At 42.6% G+C, this 24,424-nt stretch overlaps 1 long non-coding RNA gene across 2 annotated transcripts in view; it reads right to left on the bottom strand.

The window, feature by feature from the left end:
* Nucleotides 1–24,424, bottom strand: part of LOC116570203 — a 167,857-nt gene that overhangs the window by 131,898 nt on the left and 11,535 nt on the right. For both annotated transcript variants that reach the window (XR_004277319.1, XR_004277320.1), the window contains exon 2: nucleotides 8,649–8,705. This is a non-coding gene — a long non-coding RNA (uncharacterized LOC116570203). The remainder of the gene's footprint in view (nucleotides 1–8,648; nucleotides 8,706–24,424) is intronic.

Here is a 24,424-nt window from a genome sequence, read left to right as displayed (position 1 = left end):
GCTCCTAGTGTTTGGTGAAGCTGGAGGCAGTGGCCAGGTCTCTGCTTCATCTCTGTGAGATGGCGGGTTGACGAAAACATCTAGGTTTGGAGAGTGAAGTTAGGATCCAGTCCCAGCACGGCTATTTGTCCTGTGAGTGATCGCGGGGAGTCATTTGTCTTTCTGAGCTTCAGGTGCTTAACTAGAAAAGTAACTGCCATTGGATTTGCTAACTTGGGTCTCCATGAGGAATAAAAACGAATTATGCACATGAAAAGGCCAGGTAAACTCCCAGCTTCTTGAGGATGTCTTAAAGCCCAAGGAAAATAAAATCCTAGGAGTGAAAAAACTGGATGATCTCCAGCGCAGTAAAAATTGCCAGCCTCTGTTTAGATTTGATTCTGTCACATTGGTAAATCAGTTTATGAAATGCAGCTGCAACACATACCACAGGGTATAAATCACAGTTCCTGGGCAGCAAATGTTCCTAAATGGTGTCCATGATGATTTTATAATTAGGAACAACATGTGTGGGAAGCAGAGACTAAGTACCTAACAGTTGCTCAAAAAACCTTTCGGGAATCCAGTCATCCAGGTCCTCCCTTCGTCTGGGTAGACAAGAGCAGGGGTGGAAGGATCCTTCACTGCAATGGTTTGTCTTCTGGCTATGCTGATGAGAGGCATCAGGGGGCATTTCTGACTCTGTAGCCCTCCACCTCTCTCTCCTTTCCTGCTTCCTTTTGCTTCTCTTACGCCACTATCATGGCAACACCGTGGGCTTCATTCCCATACTTATTTTGGCAGCTGGCCGTGCTCGTTCCTCCAGTTTCATGCACTGAAGGTCCTAGCCAGAGCAATAAGGCAAGAAAAAGAAGGCAAAGTTCTAGGGATTGCAAAAAGAAGTCCCATTTTATTTATAGAAACCATGATTGTTTATCTAGAGAATTTTAAGGATGCTATCAAACAACAACAACAACAACAAAAAACAACTACTAGAACAAAGAAATGAATTTACCGTGGTGACCGGATATCAGATTGATATATAAAAATAATTATACTTAATTATTTTTCTTTCTTTAAAGATTTTATTCATTTAATTGACACAGAGAGAGAGCACAAGCAGGGGATGTGGCAGGCAGAGGGAGAGAGAAAGAAGCAGGCTCCCCGCAGAGCATCGGGAGCCCAATGTGCAGCTCCATCCCAGGACTCTGGGATCATGGTCTGAGCCCACAACAGATGCTTAACCGATGAGCCACCAAGGTACTCCTAAGTGATGATATTTCTATATAATGACAACAAGCAAGTAGAAATTTTCAAAAGCATCAAAAACAATATTCTCAGAATTAAATTCATTTTAGAAAGACATTTGGGGGGTGTGAAAGAAATATTCTACATTTTGATTTTGTAAGCAAGTATTTGCATTTGTTAAAATTTTTAAGCTCTATACTTAAAATCTGCACATTTTATTTTATGTAATTTTACCTTTAAAAAAATTTTTTAAAAACAAGGACAAGGGGAGATGGAGAGGAGAAGGGAGTTGAGGGAAATTGGAAGGGGAGGTGAACCATGAGAGACTATGGACTCTGAAAAACAACCTGAGGGTTTTGAAGGGTTGGGGGGTGGGAGGTTGGGGGAACCAGGTGGTGGGTATTAGGGAGGGCACAAATGCATGGAGCACTGGGTGTGGTGCAAAAATAATGAATACTGTTATGCTGAAAAGAAATAAAAAATTAAAAAAAAAAAAACAAGATTGCTGGATTTTTTTGGAAAGAAATCTCTAAGACAGTATACTGAGTAAAAGAAGCCAGATACACAATGTCACATCATGAATAACTATATTTGCATAAAATGTGCAGAAGAGTTAACTATATAGTGACCAGGCAGACTCACGATTGCCTGGAGCTGGGGAAAGAAGAGAACAGGAGATTCTGCATAATGGGTACAGGGGTTTACTTTGGAGTGATAGAAACATTTTGAAACTAGACAGAGGTGGTGATTATACAACATTGTAAATGTTACTAAAAGCCACTGATTTGTTCAGTCAACATGGTTAATACCATGTTATCTGAATTTCATCTCAATAAATCATTTAAAAACAAACATAAAAACCATGTTGGATTAGGATCACGAGGCAGACTGAATGTGCTTGAGACCTGGAGTTGGTGACTTGCCCGCTCTGAGCCTCAGTGCTTGGAACTACAGCCTCAGGGCCTTTTCAGGGTACCTGACCTAGTGTTCCAGAGGCTCTACATGCTTTTCCTCATTTGGCCATTTACAGATGAAGAGACCAGGCTCTGAGAAGTATGATAATTTGCATCTCATCTGTATTACAACAAATCTGGATTCTCTAGCTCCCATCTCCTGAAGTTCTAGTTTTTCCAGGGTCAGATCAGCAAACCCTCCACATCCCCCCAGTACCCTTCCAGGGCTAGGGAATGAAGTGGATTTCTGAGATCCATTAACTAGACATGGAAGCTCTAAAGGGGCCTTATAATAATCAACCAAGTCCAGACACTCAAACCTCTGGCCTAATATCAAACCTTCATCCCAGGCTACAGACTTTATCACTGTGAAGTTCCAAGTACCTACCCTTTCTGGAAGTTAGAGCAAAGAGGGAATTCTTCAAGTGCTTTCTCTGTGATTACATGTGGATAAAAGCACTCTATACTAACTAGCACATTTCATTGTTTGGGCATCCTTTTATTTCCTACTGAGTGGCTTGTATGCAAATTTGAGATCTTCCTTCCCAAGCTTCTGCAGTTTTCCAGTGTGCAGCTTACTTATTATTCCCTGTAATGTCATAATAACAGGTTAAACTCAAGCTTGTGCAGGGTTAGTGCCAAGATGAGTTTTTGTTTTTTTTTAATCGTGTCTGAATTACTTCATGAAATAATGTTCCTATCTGTCTCCAAGCTGCTGTCAAGGCTGCGGCCAAAGCTGTGCTAGGAACAGAGCAAAGCTGAGCCAGGGGTCCTCAGGGAAATAGCAGAGTAAAATTCAGCTCTGGGGAAAGCCCTCAGCAGACATTGTCTTATTTTATATTTTCCTCTAAATGGTATAGGTATTACCTTTGCAAAGTACATTTCCTAATCAGATTCTGATTCTACATGGATTAGAAGCCCCCAGACTATGTACCCCTGGCTTTGGTTGTGACAAAGATGAAATAAGAAGAAAACACCTCAAGAATCCTGATCCTTATTATAAAATTTTGTCGTTCATTTATTTAGCAAACATTCTCTGAATGCCTGCTAAGTTACAAGCCCTGGATATAAACATGTGTGGAAAACATTGTTGCTGCCCTTCAGAAAGTCACTCTCTAAGGGGAGTGGTAACCATAAGAACAGATTATTACGGTACAAAGGGATAGGAGGTATTATTGTTGAAAGGTGGATTAGTGATGCTTCGAAAGTCAGTGCTATATTATCTTTCTATTCTCATTTGTTTATTCATTCTTCATTCACTCAGCAAAGCCCTTACCAAGTAATCAGAGAATGCTGTGTTCTATTCATTACTCTGGGGTCCACAAAATGAATCGCATAGTCTCTTCTACACTGGTGTGGGGGAGACTGGATAACAACATGCAAAAGAATGAATGTGGACCGCTTTCCTATGCCACACACAAAAATAAATAAGATGGGTTAAGGACCTCAATGTGAGACCTAAAACTATAAAAATTCTAGAAGAAAGCACAGGCAGTCATTTCTCTGATACTGGTCATGGCAACATTTTTCTAGATTATCTCCTGCAGCAAGGGAAACAAAAGCAAAAATAAATTATTAACATTCCATCCAAATAAAAAAATTTTTGTTCAGCAAAGGAAGTAACCAACAAAACCAAAAGACAGCCTACTGAATGGGAGAGATATTTGTTTGTTTGTTTGTTTGTTTTATTTTTAAAGATTTTATTTATTTATTTGACAGACAGAAATCACAAGTAGGCAGAGAGGCAGGCTGAGAGAGAGGGGGAAGCAGGCTCCCTGCTCAGCAGAGAACCCGAGGCAGGGCTCAATCCCAGGACCCTGGGATCATGACCTGAGCTGAAGGCAGAGGCTTAACCCACTGAGCTACCTGGGAGAGATATTTGTAAATGATGGTTCATATCCAAAATATACAAAGAACCTATATAACTCAACACACACACACACACACACACACACACACACACACACACACACCCTCAAATAATCTAATTAAAAAATGGGCAGAAGACCTAAACAGACATTTCTTCACAGAAGACATCCAGATGGCCAACAAACACATGAAAAGATGCTCAGCGTCACTCGTCTTTATATTACAGGTTTAAATGTTAAACCCTGTCATAAGCTGCAGTTATACGTCATATTTGCTATTATCAATATTACTTTATGTTGACTATCTCTACATATGACACTTAGTTGTCATTTCATTACTTAAAAATAAAATTAATATTTTTTAAATTCTTTAACTTCAGGAGAACTTTTCATTTTACCTGAGTAGGATAAAAATGGCCATGTTGAAGCAATGAAGTCAAAATATTTTGTTCTCCATAGGACAGCTTCTTGTATTTACGCATCTATATAAGCACTGAGCACAGTACATTGAGATTCATGTCTGCCTCCCGTAGGAAAACACAAGCTCCTTAAGGGCGGAAATTAAATATTATTGACCTCTAGGAGGTCAACGCCTTGCCCAGCCTGCCCCAGATGGTGTTGAGTGAATGTTGGTTGTTTATAGACTCTTACGGTTTTTTAACATTATTATTATTATTACATCTTTGTATCCTCTTCTGTATGTATGACTTTCCAGGTGTTTCATCTAATGAAGTAACCAGCTTAGTGTTATCAATATTTATAGATTTGGGGAGTCCTGAAGCACAGCCCTTGTATCCAGCTACTTTGATTATCTCTGTTCCTACTCTTTTTTTTTTTTTTAAGATTTTATTTATTTATTTGACAGAGAGAGATCACAAGTAGGCATAGAGGCAGGCAGAGAGAGAGAGAGGAGGAAGCAGGCTCCCTGCTGAGCAGAGTCCGATGTGGGGCTCGATCCCAGGACCCTGAGATCAGGACCTGAGCCAAAGGCAGCAGCTTAACCCACTGAGCCACCCAGGCGCCCCATCTCTGTTCCTACTCTTGTCACCATTCATGCTCAGTTCTCCACAACCCTTCCTAAACCCTGGCCATTAAGTAAAAATATTCAAAGTCTCATACACCAGTCCTCCGGCCTTTGATCTATCATTCCTGGCATGAGATTCCAGTCAGCCAGGATCTGCAACAGGAGCTGAGGGGAAATGGGTTGAAGAGGAGGCAGGAAAAGGGCGCCAGGGAGGAAGCAAGGGGAGAAATGCTGTGCTAGTGTGCGTGCATCAGTTTGTTTATTGAAAGCTCCCTAGAGGCCGTGAACTCATTTGTCTTACTCACTACTATGGGTCCAGCTTCTAGAACACTGCCTTACACATAGTAAATGCTCATTAAACATTTTTAGTGGATTGGAGAGACCTGATAAAGGATACTTGGACTTACCGAGAATCTACTGTTTGATAGGTTCAGTGCTAATGACTTTGACCCAACAATTTTGACCCAAAATACCACTTCAAATGTAATCCTCAAACCACCTTTGTGAGGTAGGTCATCTTACCCCTGTTTTACAGAGAAGGATGCTGAGCCCTCACTACCACATACAAGCTGTTGGTAACATTTCATGGATTAGTCATCATGGAATAAAAGACTTGTCAGAGCGAAAGGGAGGTCAGCGATGATCTAAGCCAATAGCCTCATTTCACTGGTGGAGGACATGACACCCAGATTGCTGAAGTGACTTTGTCAGGGTCTCACAGGGGTTAGGGTGGGAGGCTGAACCCGAACTCAGATCCCTCACCTCAGTGGAGGACCTCCCTGTTCTGCTCTGATGCCTCTTAATGTTCCTATCACAGCCACGTGTCCAGGACTGCCACATGTCCAGGCATACCGTGTTCAACCCCAAAGAGAGCTAATTGTAAGTGTTCTTTGACTCATGTTCCTCAATCACCCACCATGTCACCTTCCGACTGTCACCAACTCCATGAATTTTATTTGTCTACCAGGGTGGCCCTGAGTGTGGCTCTTGGCCCCTTAAGCCCCAGCCTTGCATATGGACCTGAAAACTGTGGAACTTCTCTACTTGGCAGGGGAAATTTTACCAAAGAACAGAACGTGCTCTTTTTCTTATTCTAACGTGAGTCCATTGTTCCTCAGATATATTTTTCTTTCTATGAAGTATAACCGAACAGTTTATGACAGGGTTTAACATTTAAACCTGTAATATAAAGATCTCTCTTTGTCTCTGTACCCTGATGGTTTGTCAAATAAGGCTAACACAGATCACCAAAAGCATGACTATGTTATTAGAGAATTCCTCAGGTTAGTTCTTTGCACCCATGCATGTTGCAGATGGCAGAATTAACAAGAGGAATGGGGATCAGGAAGCAACGGAAGGGGAAATGCAAATAGGAACTTGTAATTCTGAGGGGCACCGGCTGTGCTCTAGATGGCCACATTCTGGGTTCCAGAGGCTGGCTTCACACACTGTCTACCTCATTTCTGGGCACTCCCCCACTTTGTGTCACAAGGAAACACTTGCTTACTGCCCTCACTTAGATGGTTCTAAGAAAATGAGATATTTGTCATTCAGAAGTATATGATTTGTCTTTAGGATGTGTAACATGAACTAGGTGTTTCACCAAGCAAACGGCCCAGCAAGTAGGTGCAACAGATGCCGGTTCATGGTGAATTCACACCCACATCATCTCTCAAGTAGACTGTTGCCAAGAGTCTCTTGACCAGTTTCTCTGCTTCCTGCTGCCTCCAAAACATCACCTCAAAGTGCTTTCTAAAATGCAAATCACATCACATCATTCCCCACCCCTTGCTGATAACCCTTGAATGTTACAGAAAGAAGTACCAAACTGATCAGCGTGGTGAAACCTGGCCCCAATCTACCAGCTGGATGTTCTCCATTTGACACCACATTGTCTCTCCTTCCACAATACCTGACTCATTTCTCAAGGAGACAGACTTTTGCTTCACAAGGATTACGCTTGTGCCTTTTCTCAAGATCTCTTAGACTTCAAGACGCAGTGCAGAAGTTCTATCCCCTGGGAAGCATCAAGACCTTTCCAGGAAGAACTAGTCATGTCTTTCTTTCACTAGAATGCTGATCCCACTGAAACCTAGTTATCTGATTCCTTATTCCTCTACCCCAGTGGACTGTGAGCTCTTCAAAGCAGGAGACTATGTCTTCTATCTATGTATCATGCCAGTAATTAGCAGAGTACCTGCAAAAGAGTAGGAGTCAAAAAAAAAAAATACTCATCAAGTGGACATTTACTGTGTTCAAAGCGCTGGGCTAACTGCCACAAGGAGGGCAAAGATGGTTCTTCAAAGTCTATCCTTAAGAAACCTGCTCTTCAGGGGGCGCCTGGGTGTCTCTATCAGTTAAGCATCTGACTCTTGATTTCAACTCAGGCCATCATCTCAGGGTTCTGAGATCCAAGCCTGGAGGCGGGCTCCGAGCTCAGCTGTTTCTTTCCCTGTCCCTCTGCCCCACCTCCTGTTCGAGCTCTCTCTCCTTCTCTCTCTCTCTTTCTCTCTCTCTAAAATAAATAAACCTTCAGAAAAAAAAAAGAAAGAAAAAAGAAAAGAAACCTGCTCTTCTTTAGAACAGCTACTACCCACATTAACTTGTAGACAATGTGCGCGAATACCTTTTGGTGACAAATTTCGACGGCACCTGCCAGAATTCAGCTATACCTACGGTGATTGCCTCTTTCACCTGATCACTCTTCAGGATCCGTTGAGAACTTTTACCATTCTGATTGCCCTCTCTCATATACTCATGAGGCAAAGCACTATGTGTGTTCCAACCCACACAAAGTCACATTTTGATCCTGCTTGATTTTTCTCTGGACCACTTTTCTGAAACAGTATATATTTGCAGTTGAAACAAAATTGAATGTACACATTGATCAAAATCTGACATAATATCTGAGATGGGTTAATGGTGCATCTGGGTGACAAGACACGCCAAATGAGCAATTCTGACCTATTCAGGTAGCTATCACATATGTAGAGTTTTAACTTGTGATACATCCTGCAGACACTATAAACAAGATGTGAAAGGTCTAAAATATAGAGAAAAAACAAAGAGGAGGCTCAAGGAAGGCTGAACAGAAAAGGGAATGTCTGAATCTAATGCAAAAATGGAACTTACTTTTAAACCCTGTAAATAATTTAGAAATTTTATCTGAGTCAATTTTTGGCATTTCAGTAAGAAAGGTAACTATCACAGACATTTTCAGCCAGAGCAATCTGGTGACGGAAGGCATGCAAAACAAAAGGAAAGTCAACCCAAAGATACAGTCAAATAGCATGTGAGGGAATCTTTTGAGTGGTCCAGGACTGGTCACAAGCTTTTACCTTAGAGTTGCACTCTGTGCTTGGTAAGATAAAAATCACAAGACTGATCCCAGTGGAGGGCGACAGCCACGAACAATAAAAATGTTGGGGGAGCAGAAAACATTTCCTCTCCTAAACCCATCACCCCAGTCTAACTATGAGGGAAACTTCAGACAAATGAGGGGAACTCTACCTAACTGTAGTACTCCTCGAAACTGTCTGATGAAAAACCATGAAAGTCTGAGAAATTATCACATACCAGAGGAGGCAGAAGAGACACGACAATGAAATGTGACATGGGATCCTGGATGGGATCCTGGAACAGAAAAAGGATATTAGGGAAAACCTAGTGAAATCATATGCAAAATGATTTATGAAAATAAACATGGCATTTATAATAACACAGAAATTAATGGTAAGTAGTGAGGTACCAGTGCTGGTTTCTCAGTTGTGACAAGTGTACCACAGTGACATCAATGATCAGGGAAACTGCACGAGGAGTACATAAAATTTTCTGTGCCATTTTCATAACTTTTCTATAAATTTAAGGCTATTCTAATTTTTAAAATAAGTTTATTAAAAAACAAATTGCTGCCAGCCTTTTGAAACCAGCTCAGTGGTATAATCATCTTCCAACAGAAAGATCTGCAAGGGAGATAAACCTTAATGGGCTAGCAGAAAATCACAAGCTCAAATCCCTCTTAGAACCTTAGCAGTCGAATGACCTTAAAAACTCCATGATCCTCCATTTTCCACCATATAAAACAGAATTAACAATACTTGTCCTGCCTACCTCCTTCTAAATAAAGAGGGAAAGGAGAAAGAAGTACATTTTAAGTGCCAAGTCCGTGCCAGGCTGACAACTTGCATATCTATATCTTTAATCTTTACAACAAGAGCATACCCTATAAAGCCCATTTTGAAGACTCAAGAGTTCAAAGAGACTACGTAACTTGCCTAAGATCATATTAGTAAGAGGTATTAAGGCTGGACTCTGAACACGGGGTCTCTGCTCCCTAAGTTGTTCTCCACTGTCTTCCTTTTTCCAGGTTGCCTTCCGTGAAGATGTTTTCTAAACCGCCACACAGTTCTGTGTCCTTGCCTGAACAAAGTTCCAACACAAATGTCTCAGAGCTAACTGAGTGCCCAAGCACAAATGCTGGAATGGTCTTTCACCATTTGCTAATACTGAATAAAGAGCTCCCCAATGGGGCAAGGAATACTTGAGCAGCCTTCCAAGGCACCATGAGCCTGTGCCTCCTATGAGCTCTCAGGTTCCTCTTCTTGATCTTCGGGGCTGCCCTGGGGAATGCGCAGCCTGCCTTTTGGCAGCTTCACAGACTCCTTCTTTCTCCTGCAGAGTGCTTCATATCAGGGGTGTCCAGGGCTGGAGCCTGAACGGCATATTGGTAATGTGATGCGATAATAGTGTATCGAATTCAAATTGCCACTTCTGCCAAACAGAATTTAATTAAGCACAAAAGTGGGTTACTGCAATGAAATGCACATGTGTTCTTTAAAGTCATGCGTGCCTTTGGGTATTTGGAAAATACCCTAAATGCATGTTATTACAGGAATCTTGTTATCAGCCAGAATGAAGGCTTTCGTTCCTAGGTATATGTTTTGAAATATGCGAGCATCTTGGAACCTCAGTGTTAATGTGTCAGTTTATCTGCATGAGATAAGCTATATTTTGTGCCCAGGCCAAGACATAATCTTCCCCCTCACTAATCAAGATACAATGGACTTTTCTAGTTTTAAGTTTCAGCTTTGCTTGCAAATCCAGACCAAGTTCTCAAAATTCTAGGCAACTAAGTGAGCTGCTCTTATTATTTTCACATTTATTTTTTTTAAAGATTTTATTTATTTATTTGTCAGAGAGATAGAGAGAGTATAGAGAGGTAGAGTGGCAGGTAGAGGCAGAGGGAGAATCAGACTCCCTGCAGAGCAAGGAGCCCGATGTGGGACTCGATCCCAGGATACTGGAATCATGACCTGATCCAAAGGCAGCCGCTTAACCAACTGGGCCACCCAGGCATCCCTATATTCACATTTAAAAAGGGCATTAAAACAGACACATAGACCAGTAGAACAGAGGAGAGAGCCCAGATATGGACCCTCAACTCTATGGTCAAATAATCTTCGATAAAGTAGGAAAAAATATACAGTGGAAAAAAAGACAGTCTCTTCAATAAGTGGTGCTAGGAAAATTGGGCAGCTATGTATAGAAGAATGAAACTCGGCCATTCTCTTACAACATATGCAAAGATAAACTCGAAATGGATAAAAGACCTCACTGTGAGGCAGGAATCCATCAAAATCCTGGAGAACATAGGCAGTAACCTCTTCAACAACGGCCACAGAAAGTTCTTTCAAGACATGTCCCCAAAGGCAAAGGAAATAAAAGCAAAAATGAACATTTGGGACTTCATCAAGATCAAAAAGTTTCTGCACAGCAAAGGAAACAGTCAACAAAACAAAAGGCAACCCATGGAATGGGAGAAGATATTCACAAATGACACTACAGACAAAGGGCTGATATCCAAGATCTATAAAGAATTCCTCAAACTCAACACATACAAAACAAATAATCACGCCAAAAAATGGGCAGAAGACATGAACAGACACTTCTGCAAAGAAGACATACAAATGGCTAACAGACACATGGAAAAATATTCATCATCGTTAGTCATCAGGGAAATTCAAATCAAAACCACATTGAGATACCACCTTACACCAGTTAGAATGGCCAAAATTAACAAGACAGTAAACAACAAGTGTTGGAGAGGATTTGGAGAAAGGGGAACCCTCTTACACTGTTGGTGGAAATGCAAGTTGGGGCAGCCACTTTGGAAAACAGTGTGGAGATTCCTTAAGAAATTAAAAATAAGAGCTTCCCTATGACCCCGCAATTGCACTACCGGTATTAACCCCAAAGATACAAGATGTAGTGAAAAGAAGGGCCACCTGTACCCCAGTGTTCATAGCAGCAATGGCCACAGTCACCAAACTGTGGAAAGAACCAAGATACCCTTCAAAAGACAAATGGATAAAGAAGATAAGGTCCATATATACAATGGAGTCTTACGCCTCCATTAGAAAGGATGAATACCCAACTTTTGTATCAACATGGACGGGACTGGAAGAGATTATGCTGAGTGAAATAAGTCAAGCAGAGAGACTCAATTATCATATGGTTTCACTTACTTGTGGAGCATAAGGAATAACACAAAGGACACTGGGAGATGCAGAGGAGAAGTAAGTTGGGGGAAATACAAGAGGGAGACAAACCATGAGAGACTGTGGACTCTGAGAAACAAACTGAGGGTTTTGGAGGGGCGGGGGTGGGGGGCTGGGTGAGCCTGGTGGTGGGTATTAAGGAGGGCACATATTGCATGGAGCACTGGGTGTGGTGCATAAACAATGAATTTTGGAACACTGAAAAAAAAATCAAATTAAATTGTTTAAAGTTAAAAAATTTTTTGAAAAAAGGGCATTAACAAAAAAAGGGGGGGGCGTTAACTGCCTCTGAACACAAGCATTTGCTATCATGGGTTCCTAAAAAATCATGAATCGTCTAATCCAGAGGGCTACTAGAGGTCATCTAAGTCAATCTCTTCCTTTTATAAATGAGGAAACTAAGGCCCAGAAGGGTAACGAGCCCAGGATGGCACAACAAATCAATGGCAGAGCTCAGGCTCCAGACTGGAGACACACAGTTCACAAAGACTTTCAGTTAGAGACCAGATGACCCATTAGATTACTCTGTATGTGACAGAGTCTCTTTTAAAAGTCGTGTAGCCAGTGGAAGATGAATCCCAGGAATCCAACAGGGAGGAAATAGGAAATGTATCTCAGGTGAGAAAATTATTTATTTAAAATGAACCAACACATCAAATTCTCCAAAAATATCAGGGTGGTAAAAGACAAAGGATGAGGTACTGTTTCTGATGAGAGGAAACTAGAGACGTGACAGTGAAATGTACTACCCGATACACCTGTACTAACGGAGACGATGCTGGAAGGAACATTCTGGTGTCCACTGATAATCCAAATATAGACCATACACTAGACAAACATACTGTGTCACTATTCAACTTACTGAGGTTGATCACTGCACTGTGCTCATAGAGGAGAATATCTTTCTTCCTAGGAAATGGACAGCAAAGTATTTAAGGATAAATGAACAAGACATGCAACTTACTCTTAATTTGTTCATAAAAAACTTAAAGTTTATATAGACAGATAAAACAAATAGGGCAAAATGTGAGTGATAGATGTACCTGGGTATAGGCTGTAGGAGTGTTCTCTGCTCTATTTTGGTTAAGTTGGAAATTCTTCCAAATAAAAAGAAAAAAAATATTAAGCTATGCAAGTGATGACCACCAGCACCACAAAATTATAGCCACTCTCTGTTCAAGAGCAAAAGAGAGCATTTTAAGAACATCCACAAAAATACAGTCATGACATCCTTCATGCATATTTACTACAAAACCAAAATCCCGATAATGAAAGCAATGAGCGGGGTCACCTCAGAAGGCCCCCCAGCTTGGTGTCTGTATCTTGATGTGGGGCTGGCACTATCCCTTCTAGGAATGCTGCCATCCACCGGTTTTGCTGTGATCTTTTGTCATGAAAAGAAATGTCCTATTATCCTAAAATTTGCAATGAGAAAATTAATACCTATCAAACACAGCAAAATCATTAACTTACACCTTTTTCCTTGAAAAAGGCAAAAAAGCAAAAGGTTTCATTTCTGGATATGAACACGAACATGGTCAGTCCCATCAGGCCATGTTAAGGGTCCTGGCTCTGATGAAGAAAGACAATCACCATTTCCCTGGTGGCTCGAACAATGGGCTTCATGACAGAGCTACGGTGATGGAGGCCTTACTGACCCTGGCCCAGAATAGCAATGCCTGCCCATTCCTCTGAAAAGCAAGACCTCTCCTCTGAGTTTGCCAACCAACTCTGAACAGTGCCTATCTGTTGCCTGCCCCATGAGTCCATGCCGATACTGCCTATCCACACAAGCTATGTGGCTGTGGAGTGCCCCGAGAATAAAAGCAAATTCTGGCCACCACTCCACATCCTTGGATCCTTGAAGAACCTACTAATTGATGTTTTCTGTTAACAACGGGGCAACTTCACTAAGTCATTCACAGATAAATTTGTAGCAGCAGATCTCGCCCAGCATGTTTGGAGATCCTGGCAGATGCTTTGTTCTGGAGAGGGAAGGAACAGAAGGAACTGGGTCCTGCCCTCGAGGAGCTTGTAATCACGTTGAAATCACAGAGCATAAGGCAGCCACAGGCAGCCACCAGGCCAAGCGCCAGAGAGCCCAGGATCTTCTTTGTACAAGAAAGGATGGTTCTATGCAGGGACCCTGGCACAGAAGGCCCCTGCTTAACAGTGTTTCTATGGTGCGGATTGGCCACCGCTGATTAGCAATCCAATGTGCTGTCTTCTCTCTTGTCATCTGGCCTTTGTACCTACTGTTCCTTCTATTTAAACATTATCATCTTTTGGGGCGACTGGGTGGCTCAGTGGGTTAAAGCCCCTGCCTTCAGCTCAGGTCATGATCCCAGGGTCCTGGGATCGAGACCCGCATCTGGCTCTCTGCTCAGCACGGAGCCTGCTTCCTCCTCTCTCTCTGCCTGCCTCTCTGCCTCCTTGTGATCTCTCTCTGCCAAATAAATAAATAAAATCTTTAAAAAAAAATAAATAAACATTATCTTTCACTCCATCCATGCTGCCCAACATCCCACCTCCCCACCACCAGCCCACCTCCCTTTCATTGGTTAACTCCTACCTCTGGCTTGGATATCATCAGCCTTGGAAAGTTTCCCTGAACCCTTTCCTCCTGACCTGGGCTAAAGGTCTTTCCCATGTTCTTCCACGGGACCATACACTGAGCCATTAGATCCCTCATCACATAGCGTAGCAAGGTGGTTATAAGTAAGGGAGCCTCTGGAGCCAGATGGCTTGGGTGCAGATGCTGGGTCCATCACTTACAGGCTTTCAGGCCTAGATCAGGTGAGTCAAGTACACAAGCGCTCTGTAACTCTTATGGTGTATTGTCTCACTGGAGTTCAATTCCCTATGAAGGGTGTTGCCCTCATTTTACAGACAAGGAAACCAGGTTTCAGAGAGGTTATGTAAGTCACCGGATGTAACATACCTGGGAAGCAGGGATTCAAAGCCAAGTCTTGGAGGATGTTAAAGACAACAATATTAAGCACCAACCCAAACTTTCTCAATCAAGTTCTGCTATTGTCTGGGAGGAACCTGCATAGAATGAGTCGGGAGCAGGCAGAAGTCCCAAGAGATTTTGAACTGAGACTCCACCCCTGGAACTGTTTTCCAGGAAGGGAAACTCCAAGTGAGAATTCTAAGAAACTGCTTGAGAGCTGTTAGTTTTAATGTCCCATTTAGTGACCCCCAGTCCAATTTTTTCCACTTGTATTTTCATTTTCATTAGTAGCAGAGAGAGAGAGAGAGAGATGAATCACCCCGACAGACGACTCTGATCCCCCAAGGAGCCTGGGCTAGTTTACCATTTCCCAGAGAACAGAAATGACAGGAGTTCCACAGAAATCCACAGCATTTATAGTTGAAGGAAAAGGTGGTAAAGCACAGAGCTTAAAACCACGGGTTCTGGAATCAGAGAGAACACAGCTGCTTCCTCGCTGTGTGACCTTGGGAAAGAAAACAGGAATCCGAGTGTTCTCCAACCAGAGTCGAGCTGTGTGGATTCAAGTCAAGTGGGGGTGTCAGCCAGATAATCAAAACCGGCAAAAGACAGGACCACGAAGATGAAGAGATAGTGTGTGTGAAGACAGTGTGCCTGTCCCTGTGGGAACACCTCTAAGTGGTGTGGGAAGAACCCCACTCCTGCTCGTCACAACGCATCCACCGCTATTTCCAGCTGACCCAGTTCCTTCGCTGGTAGACATGTTGCTGTGACCTCATCTCAGCTGTTTGTTTAGAGGTTTTCCAGAGCTAGATGTTGACCGTGAGGTTAAATGATCCTTTAAAAATCATGTCCAGATGCCCCAACTTGCGCAGCATCTCGAAGGGAGTTTTGAGTGTTGTAGGCATCTCTAGTTAAACGCTAGGGTCTCTTTTCCAGAGACTTTCTTCCACCAGTAATGTATGGGCAGAGAGCTACAGTTTAATCATATTCATTTTTCTATACTTTGAGAATCACTGTCACTCGCCGCAGGAAGAAAGAAAGGAAAAGGAAATGCAAAGGCCTTCCTTGGTGTGACACATCATCTCATTTTCTGAACGGTGGTTCGTAGGTCTTATAGGCTCAGCAAACTGCCTGGTCCACAATTAGTAACAGTCATGAGAGAGGCTGCAGAGGGAAGGAATCAAAGGCAGAGCTTTGGGAATGGAGTCACATGGTAGGTTGGGGGCAAGGGGCAAGTAACATTGGGCAGAAGGTCGTTGAGATCTACTGGGAGGCCCCTGGCAGGCAGGATCCAGTCCTCAAGTCTCTGCTTGATGGCAGTGGCATTGGCTAGGCTCCTGCTTGTGATGGGAGCCTCTAGAAAGCTAGTATATTCTGCTGGGTCTGTGTTGGCACCTTTAGTAAAAATACCAGCTGATACTCTCGGCTTGGGTGGGTAGGATGGGGCAGTAGAGAAATACTGAGGCTGACACCCCTTCCAACAGCATCGCCTCAGCAAATGATTAATTATTAACTAATGATTACTTAAAACGAGTAACACAAAAAAAGTGTATTTCTTCCTAACTGCCCCTATTTTAGGGCATGGAAGCATTTTTTGGATTTTTACTTTCAATTGTGATATTGAAACATTTCTTTGGTATGAAAGATATTTTAGATTATTAGGTAACTAGCCAGCATCCTGGGTGTCGCTGGCACCACTCTTTTTCTGTCATTAAATTCCTAAGTACTTGCTCAAATTTATTGTCAGTTTTACACACAGAATTGCACCCGAAGTCCCAGTTTAATCAAGGCCTGAAGTCTGAAGTATCTGTCAAGTGAGACTTGACCAAGGCTCTCTGAGATGATTTGTCTTCTCTGTCCCCAGCCTAGCCCCCTCTGGGCTGTAACTGCCTACTTCTCTGAGCTGCCACATGAGGACTTCTCCAAGGGAAGGCCATGGAGGCCACATGGCCGACATTTTGAGTCAGAGCTACCCAGATAGAGTTTTGAATTTGACAACTATTTATCCAGTCATTTTCACAGGACCCATTTCGAGGGGAAAAAAGAGCCCAGAAAATTGATTTTGTTCACACAGAAGATATTAGGTGAATAAAGTTATAGCTTTCGTCCCCCTCACTGTAAATTGTGGGGACACACTATGGTCCTCAGGGATACAGGGAATTTGGAGTCCCAGGACTATTTATATTTTTCGTGCAAAAGCAATGACAATGCTAAAGGACATTTTAAAGAAGAAAAATCATCCCTAATCCCAACACTTCATCAAAAAAAATTTATTTTTACTATATCCCCATTCCTATCTTCAGTTTACATAATTGCAATCACAGAACACATAAATTTTTATAATCTGCTGTTCTGCTTCACCCTCAATTGCAAATATTTTCCATGTTGATATAAAATTGTTATGTTTTTATTTCATTTTTTGGTACAAAATCTGCAATTTTTCTGGCTGCAGCGTTCATCAAATACCATAACTTACTCAGTCCTCTAGTAATTTAGACATTTGATTTGTTCCCGATTCTATGTTATTTCAAAAAAAAAAAAAAAAGGCCGCAGTAACATGTGAGTATAGTTTTTCCTTAAAATAAATATCCTGAATTGAGATTTGTGAGATAAAGGTAAGGACATTTTTTGGCTTTTGACCGAAACCAGCAATCCGCAGCTCTGGATGAGTCCTTGGTGAAAAGCTTTGCCAGCTCTCCGCTCATCAGTCTAAGATATGACTTCTCTGAGCTCCTGAGGTCCTCTTGGCTCTGTTTCCATTCTTGTACTCCCTGCCCCAGCGCAGGCAAGGGAAGGGTGCTGACCAGCATTATAAGATTTGACCAAGCCAATCCCAGTCAACTTCACACTTCATTACTTTCTCTCCACTCTCCTTTCTTTCTAAAGAAATGCCATTCCTTATAATGAATGGGGTGCGTATGAACCTCAGTTGTTTGGGGTGCTCTTTTTAAAATCCACAGCTATGGCAACCTAGCAAGTTATCTGAACACTAGGGATGTGACTGACATGCCCATGGAGCCAATGCTACCCCACACACATCGCATGGGGCTTGGTGAGGAGCAAAGAAGATAAAATATGAGAAAGCACTTTCTAGAGAGCACAGAAACAGGCAGAGAGTTTAGTGAGTATGCAGCACCCTTAAATTTATCTTTACATGTGTCATATAATAGAAAATTTATATATTTCATCTTGGTTGCTGCTTCCTGACACAGAGTCCCTAAAACACTAGGAATTTCTTGAGGATAAAACGGATAGGAGTGTCTTTTCTTATTATAACAAGCTACTTTATTTTTATTTATTCTTTTTTTAAAAAGATTTTATTTATTTATTTGACAGACAGCAATCACAAGTAGGCAGCGCAGCAGGCAGAGAGCTGAGCAGAGACCCCGAAATGGAGCTCGATCCCAGGACCCTGAGATCATGACCCAATCTGAAGGCAGTGGTCTTAACCCACTGAGCCACCCAGGCTCCCTTCTTTTTTTTTTTTTTAAAGAGAGACAGTGAGTACACACGAGCCATGGGGTGGGGGCAGAGGAAGAGGGGGAGAGAGAGAGAGAATCTTAAGGAGGCTCCATGCCCTGCATGGAGCCTGCCATGGGGCTCGATCTCACAACTCTGAGATCATGACTTCAGCCAAAATCAAAAGCGGGAGACTTAACCCACTGAGTCACCCAGGTGCCCCTATAACAAGGTACTTTAGATGAAACCTGAGGTTATGCTAATGAGGTGATTCTCTAGAGGCCCCCAGATATCTTCAGGATGGAGGATGGTCCCTGGAAAGACTAAGCCATGATTAGCAGATTGGAACTCTCAGCCCAACCTCACCTACCAGGAGGGAAGAGGGGGTGGGAGACTGAGTTTAGTCACCAGGGGCCAGTGACTGCATCAATCATGGCCTACGTAATGAAGCTTCTATAAAACCCACTGAAAGATAGGTTCAGAGAACTTGGGTTGGGGAGCACATCGGGGTGCAGGGAGGGGGTTGGGGAGCACATTGGGGTGCAGGGAGGGGGGATGGCAGGGAATGTCTGCACCTCTTCCCACACACCTTACTCCACACATCTCTACCGTTTGACTGTGCCTGAGTTGTATCCTTTATACTAATTCAGTAACAATAAGTAAAGTGCTTTCCTGGGGTTCTGTGACTCATTCCAGCAAACCACGGAAACTGAAGGAGGGTGGTAGGCACCCACCTCATTTTCAATTGTCTTCAGAAGTAAGGACACTCTTGGGGGACCGAGCCCTTTAACCTGTGGGATCCAATGCTAACTCCAGGTACGTAGTGCCTTAACAGAACTGAACCGCTGAACAACCAATTGTGTCAGCAGAATTGCAGAACTGGTGCTGGAAAAGACACCCCATATTTGGTGTCAGGGGGCAGACAACCTCTAAATGTGACTCATTTGGGGATCTTGCAAAAACACAAAAACTCTGATCAACGAGAGTGCTCACGGTGTAGTCCATGAGGTTCCCCTGGGAGCTGGTAAGAAATGCAGAATCCCAGACTCTATCCCAGACCCACTTAACCAGAATCTGCATTTTAACAAGATCCCGAGGTAAGTCACATGTGCCAGAAAGTTCGAGAAGAACTGATCGGAGCCTCAGTTCTCTTGTTCCTAAATGCTCCATACCTGGCATACAGCACACACTCAGTGAGTAGAAGCTTCTACAGACATGGCTCCAGGTTCAGAGTTCAGAGTAAAAAGAACATTCATTATAACTGAACCAAGCAGCTGTCAGTGGGCTCAGGCTTGTAAACAGGTACAGAGGATCGGCGCTGCAGTTTCAGCAAAGGGGGTGAGAGGATCACTGCAGAGGTACCTGTGTGGCTCGTGTGGAGAAGGGATGCTAGAGGGCAGAACACAAAGCATATCCTTAGGAGCAATCTCGGGAGCCTGGGAGGTGAAATGAGCCTTGTGCCTGAACACCGGCGACATCAGCTCATATCTTGAGTCTCCAGGAGTCAGAGCTGGTCGGAGACTGGCTTGGGCCTCATGTGCTTCCCCCTCAACACCAGTCCTCCACCAAGATGCTGACTGGTGGCAGGGTACACTCTGGAACCTTCCAACCTTCCTCAGCTGCTGTTCAGGACTTCCAGAAGCAACAGTCTCATAATGACCTCCCTTTATTTTCATTCCAATGATTTTCAAAGAAAAATGCTTTTCCAGAGGTAAACTTAGACAATAAATGGTGACTCCAACTGCAGTCTAAGGCTTTGGCCTGACTTCCTGTATGTACCACTGGGCATGCAGTTCCATCCCCAGGCTCAGGCCCCACCCCCCAGAATCAGGGCCAAAAATAGGAAACATTAAATACCCTCTGGCCACTCCAAACCTTGACTTTGAGCCCATTGTGATGTTAGAGTCAGACGAACATGGTTTTAGTGCTGGTTTTGCCTGTTCTTACCACATTGTCCTGTGAAAAGTTACCTCACCTCTTTATAACTTAGTTTATCTCGCCTAGTAAAACGAAGACAACAATAGCTATCTCATAGAACCATTGTGAGATTTAATGGGAAAACATAATTATAGTAGCTAACAGGGTGTAAAGTGAGCCAGGCTCTCTGCACAGCTCCCTACATGGATTTATTCATTCACTCATTGATGCATTTTTATTGACTACCTATCATATACATGGCACTGTTTTCTGGAATCTAGACTAATAATATTATTGAACACTTACTATGTGCCATGCACATTTCTAAACAAGTTATTTTTGATTTTTCCAGATTTGTTAGGCTGTAATTGTTATAAAAACACACAAAAAACTGCACATAACTAATGCCTACAATTTGGTGAGTTTGGACATATGTGTACACTCACATTATCACTACAACAATCCAGGGGGTAAACTCCAAAAGTTTCCTTGTGTTTGTTGTATAACAAGTTATTTTACAACAGTTCACATTTCTAAGCAGATTGAATCTTCACAGTACTCCTCTGACTCTCCTTAATCCTCACAATAACCCAATGAAGGCGTAATATGTATTATTTTCCTCATTTTTACAAATGGGGAAACTGAGGCATTAAGGGTAAATAACTCGCCTCAAGTCACACAGCTAGGAAATAGGAGACTCTAGAAATCATACTCCAAACTATTCAGGTATACCGTGTGATGTATGAGGTTCAACTATATGAAATCAGCAATATTTCACTATCATTGATTCATACAAATAGTAATTTTATATGCTTTTACCAATACCTTTTTAAGGGGATTTGGAGATTTAAGGGGATTTGGAGATTGAAGCAGACTTCAATAAAAGGTCTCTTGTGTTCTCTTCTTTTGTTTTGTTTTGCTTTGCTTTTTTCAATAGAACAGCCCTTTTGCCATATTTCCCAGACCCAATCTTAACTTTGTGCCTCAGGTCCAGTATCAGGCCTCTGTCTTCTCTCTTGTGCCTGAACTGGGTCCTGAGGGGTAGGCTTCTATCTCACTTTAACCTGTTAGACCTCTTGACTTGTCCCCCAGGAACTGGCATCCTTAGGACCTTGCATTAATACTAATACACAGTAATGTGACCATGAAGATGTGACCATGAATGTTCACTCTGTAGCAGGCCTTCTTCTAAGAGCTATTTATGCACTTAATTCTCACAACAATCCTACTAGCTAAATATCATATTGCTCCTTTTTTATAGATAAAGAAAGCAAGGTATGGAGAAGTTAGATGATTTGGCCACATTGGCTCCCTTCAAATAGTTCTCCCTGTCTAGCTGCATTTCCAGATATCACTTGACCTGGATTCTCATCCTATATCACTCTGACCATCCACTGATCTGGACCTCCATATCTCTAGGCTTTAACTGCTCCAGGGCTCTCTTTGCATTTTTACCTTTTTCTTTCCATATCTCATTCTCCTGGCCAATGTGGCATCCCTGAGAACCATCCCTAGCTCCTGCCTCACCTCACTTGGCCAATCTAGGGCACATCCCAGATTCCTCATCAAACCAGACCCTGAGCCAAACCCAACTAAGACGTAAAACCTGCCCAGTCTTGTCCTGAATAATTCTTCAGGACTTAGGGTCTTTGCAGCTTTCACAGAGTAAAGCTAAATTTAATGTGTCCAAAAGGCTTCAGGGAATAAAAGAGGTAGACCAACTTCTAAAAACAATTCAACAGTCCAGATGTCACTAAACAACTAAGGATATGATATATCCCTGGAGGAAACTATTTTTAATTCTTCCATCCATCCTTCCACTCAAAAGAAATTTACCTTGCATCTGTTCCATACCAGCCCCAAAATGGGGACACTGAGATGAAGAATAAAACATAGTAACTACCCCTTGGAATTCCCAGTCTGGTGTGGAGAGGTAGATCTGTGAACAAAGCATTCCTACCTAGTGTATTAGTGTTAAGTGCTTCAAAAGAAGGGGACATAAGGTAGCTACAGGCCCAAGAGAGAACATAAACCACCTGGTGGTTCACCAAAGAAAACTTTCCTAGGATCTAAGCCTTAAAGATGAGAAGGGGCTACATACCTACTTTCAGGCAGGAAAGGGAGAAAAGCATTTAGGCATTAGAGAAGGACAGTCCACATAGAAGAAACAGCATGAGCAAGGATGAAGAAGTATGTGGGAACTAAAGTAATGTAGGTAATAACATAGTGAAACTAAAGCCTAGAGCCAGAGAAGGGAAAAAGGAGAAGCCGTCAAGAGCTAGGTCATGGTGGACTTTGTGCCACCATGCTACTGGCTGAGGGACCTAAGGATGATAGAGAGTTTTCTCTAACAGGGCAGTTAAATCACCAGATCCAGGTTTGGGAATGCCATGGCAGCAGCATAGAAGATGAATGAGTGGCAACAACTTTGAAAGTCATTGGAATAGTTCAGGCAGGATGTTAGGGCACAAGAAGAGCCTCAACTGTGGCTCTGGCTGTGAGATGAAGGGGAAGGAACAGAGAAGAGTACTCTAGGGGACAGAATCCATTGGTATCCATACCAGTGGGAGGAGTATGAGTGAAAGGAGGAATTTGGGTAGACTCTTTTTGCCTAAGAGTACCTCTATATTTAAGTGGGGATAATTTGATAAATTAATTATAGTCACTGGAATTGAAAATCAATCATTAGCCACTGAGCAGCCTTCTTATTTAGCTGTAGATAGACTCCTATCTGTGTTAGAAAAGCAAATCATCATTTTCTCCTAAAATCGCACACCTAATGGTTAAAAAGGATCTCAAGAGGTTGTTCTTCTAACTTCTATATTAATTATCTTTTGCTGCATAACCAATTACCCTAACACATATTGGCTTAAAACAAGTATTTATTATCTCACAGTTGCTATGGGTCGGGTACTTTGAAGTGGCTTAGCTGGGTGGTTTGAGCTTAGAAAGTTGCAGTCATGATGTCATCCATGCTAAAGCCATTTGAAGTTTGCCTGGAGCTGATGGACCCCCATCCAAGATGGTGTACTAGCATGGCTATCAGTTCCATGTCTAAGTTCCTTTCTGGCTATTGGAAGGAGGCCTCAGTTCCATGTGGCCTCTTCATGAGGCTCCTTGAGTGGTCGCAACACAGGGAAGCTGACTTCCTTCAGAGAAAGTTTTCCTAGCTTTGAAAGTGACATACTATCATCTCCACAGTATTCTATTGGCTTACCCAGGCCAGCCCTACCCAGTGTAGGAAGACACTACATAGAGCAAAACAGCCAGGAGGTGAAGCTAATGTGGGTCATTACAGAGGCTCACCGGCTAACCCCCTCATTTCAGGGGATGTGTCATTAACCCCATTTTACAGATGAGGTAGCAGAAGTTAAATGTGAAGACAACACAATGTGCTGGAAAGAGAACTTGGTCAGGAGTCAGACAGCTCAATCTCAACTCCATTGCTATCTCTGTGATCCTGAGAAAGTCACTCACTTCTCAGGCCTCAAACTCAACTCCAAAATCAAGTAAGCATGTTTATACTTCCAGGAGAGGACTACTGGGGCCTGACATTTGGGAGTCTTCAATGCCAGAGGAAGAGGTTGAGTAGCTATCCTGTGGGTGGTCAGTGAGTCTCAGAGGTATTTAAACTCAAGAATACGGGAAAATAATCTTTTCTGTGGAATATTCTGGAAGCGATGTGGAGTATAAAGTAGAGGGCCCAAGACAAGAGGCAACCACACATGATATTCAGGCACAGGAGTCCATTCTCAGCAAGTTGTGTTAGGAATGAAAGCCTATGGTCAGATTCCTGGGTGGCTTAGCTGGTTAAGCGACTGCCTTTGGCTCAGGTCATGATCCTGGAGTCCCGGGATCGAGTCCCACATCAGGCTCCCTGATCTGCAGGGAGTCTGCTTCTCCCACTGACCTTTCTCCTCTCGTGCTTTCTCTCAAATAAATAAGTAAAATCTTAAAAAAAGAAAGAAAGAAAGCAAGCAAGCAAGCAAGCAAGCAAGCAAGCTCAGTACATGAAAGGTTCAGGAACCCATCCATCACATCACTGCCCTATTTTTATTTGTGTAGTATTTCAGGAAACATCTACTTCAAGTCAAAGAGAGTGTAAATCTCTACCCTCATTCCACTTTTTCGTGAAATGACAACCTGTGTCCTGTTGAAGTTCCTGGTTTCATACAGTACCACTAATCTGCCTCAGTACAGTACCACTAATCTGCCTCAGGATCCGCAAAAGGCTACCAGGCCAAGAGGGAGACTGGAACTGTAAACAAGGCTGTCTTCATTGGATGGTCTGCATTTCACTTCAAGCTGTTTTTCAGACTTAGTGAAGGTTTTTACTCTCATCATGAAAACATTAAAAATAAAAGTTTTAAATTACAAAATAGGATGCATTCATCATGCAGGCAGAGAGAGAGAGAGAGAGAAAGGGAAAATAAAAGACTGCAGGCTGGCATCCACTGAAAATA

Source organism: Mustela erminea, chromosome 12 (genome assembly GCF_009829155.1).
Source record: "Mustela erminea isolate mMusErm1 chromosome 12, mMusErm1.Pri, whole genome shotgun sequence".
NCBI lineage: Eukaryota > Metazoa > Chordata > Mammalia > Carnivora > Mustelidae > Mustela > Mustela erminea.
This window is presented reverse-complemented; position numbering and strand designations above follow the sequence as displayed.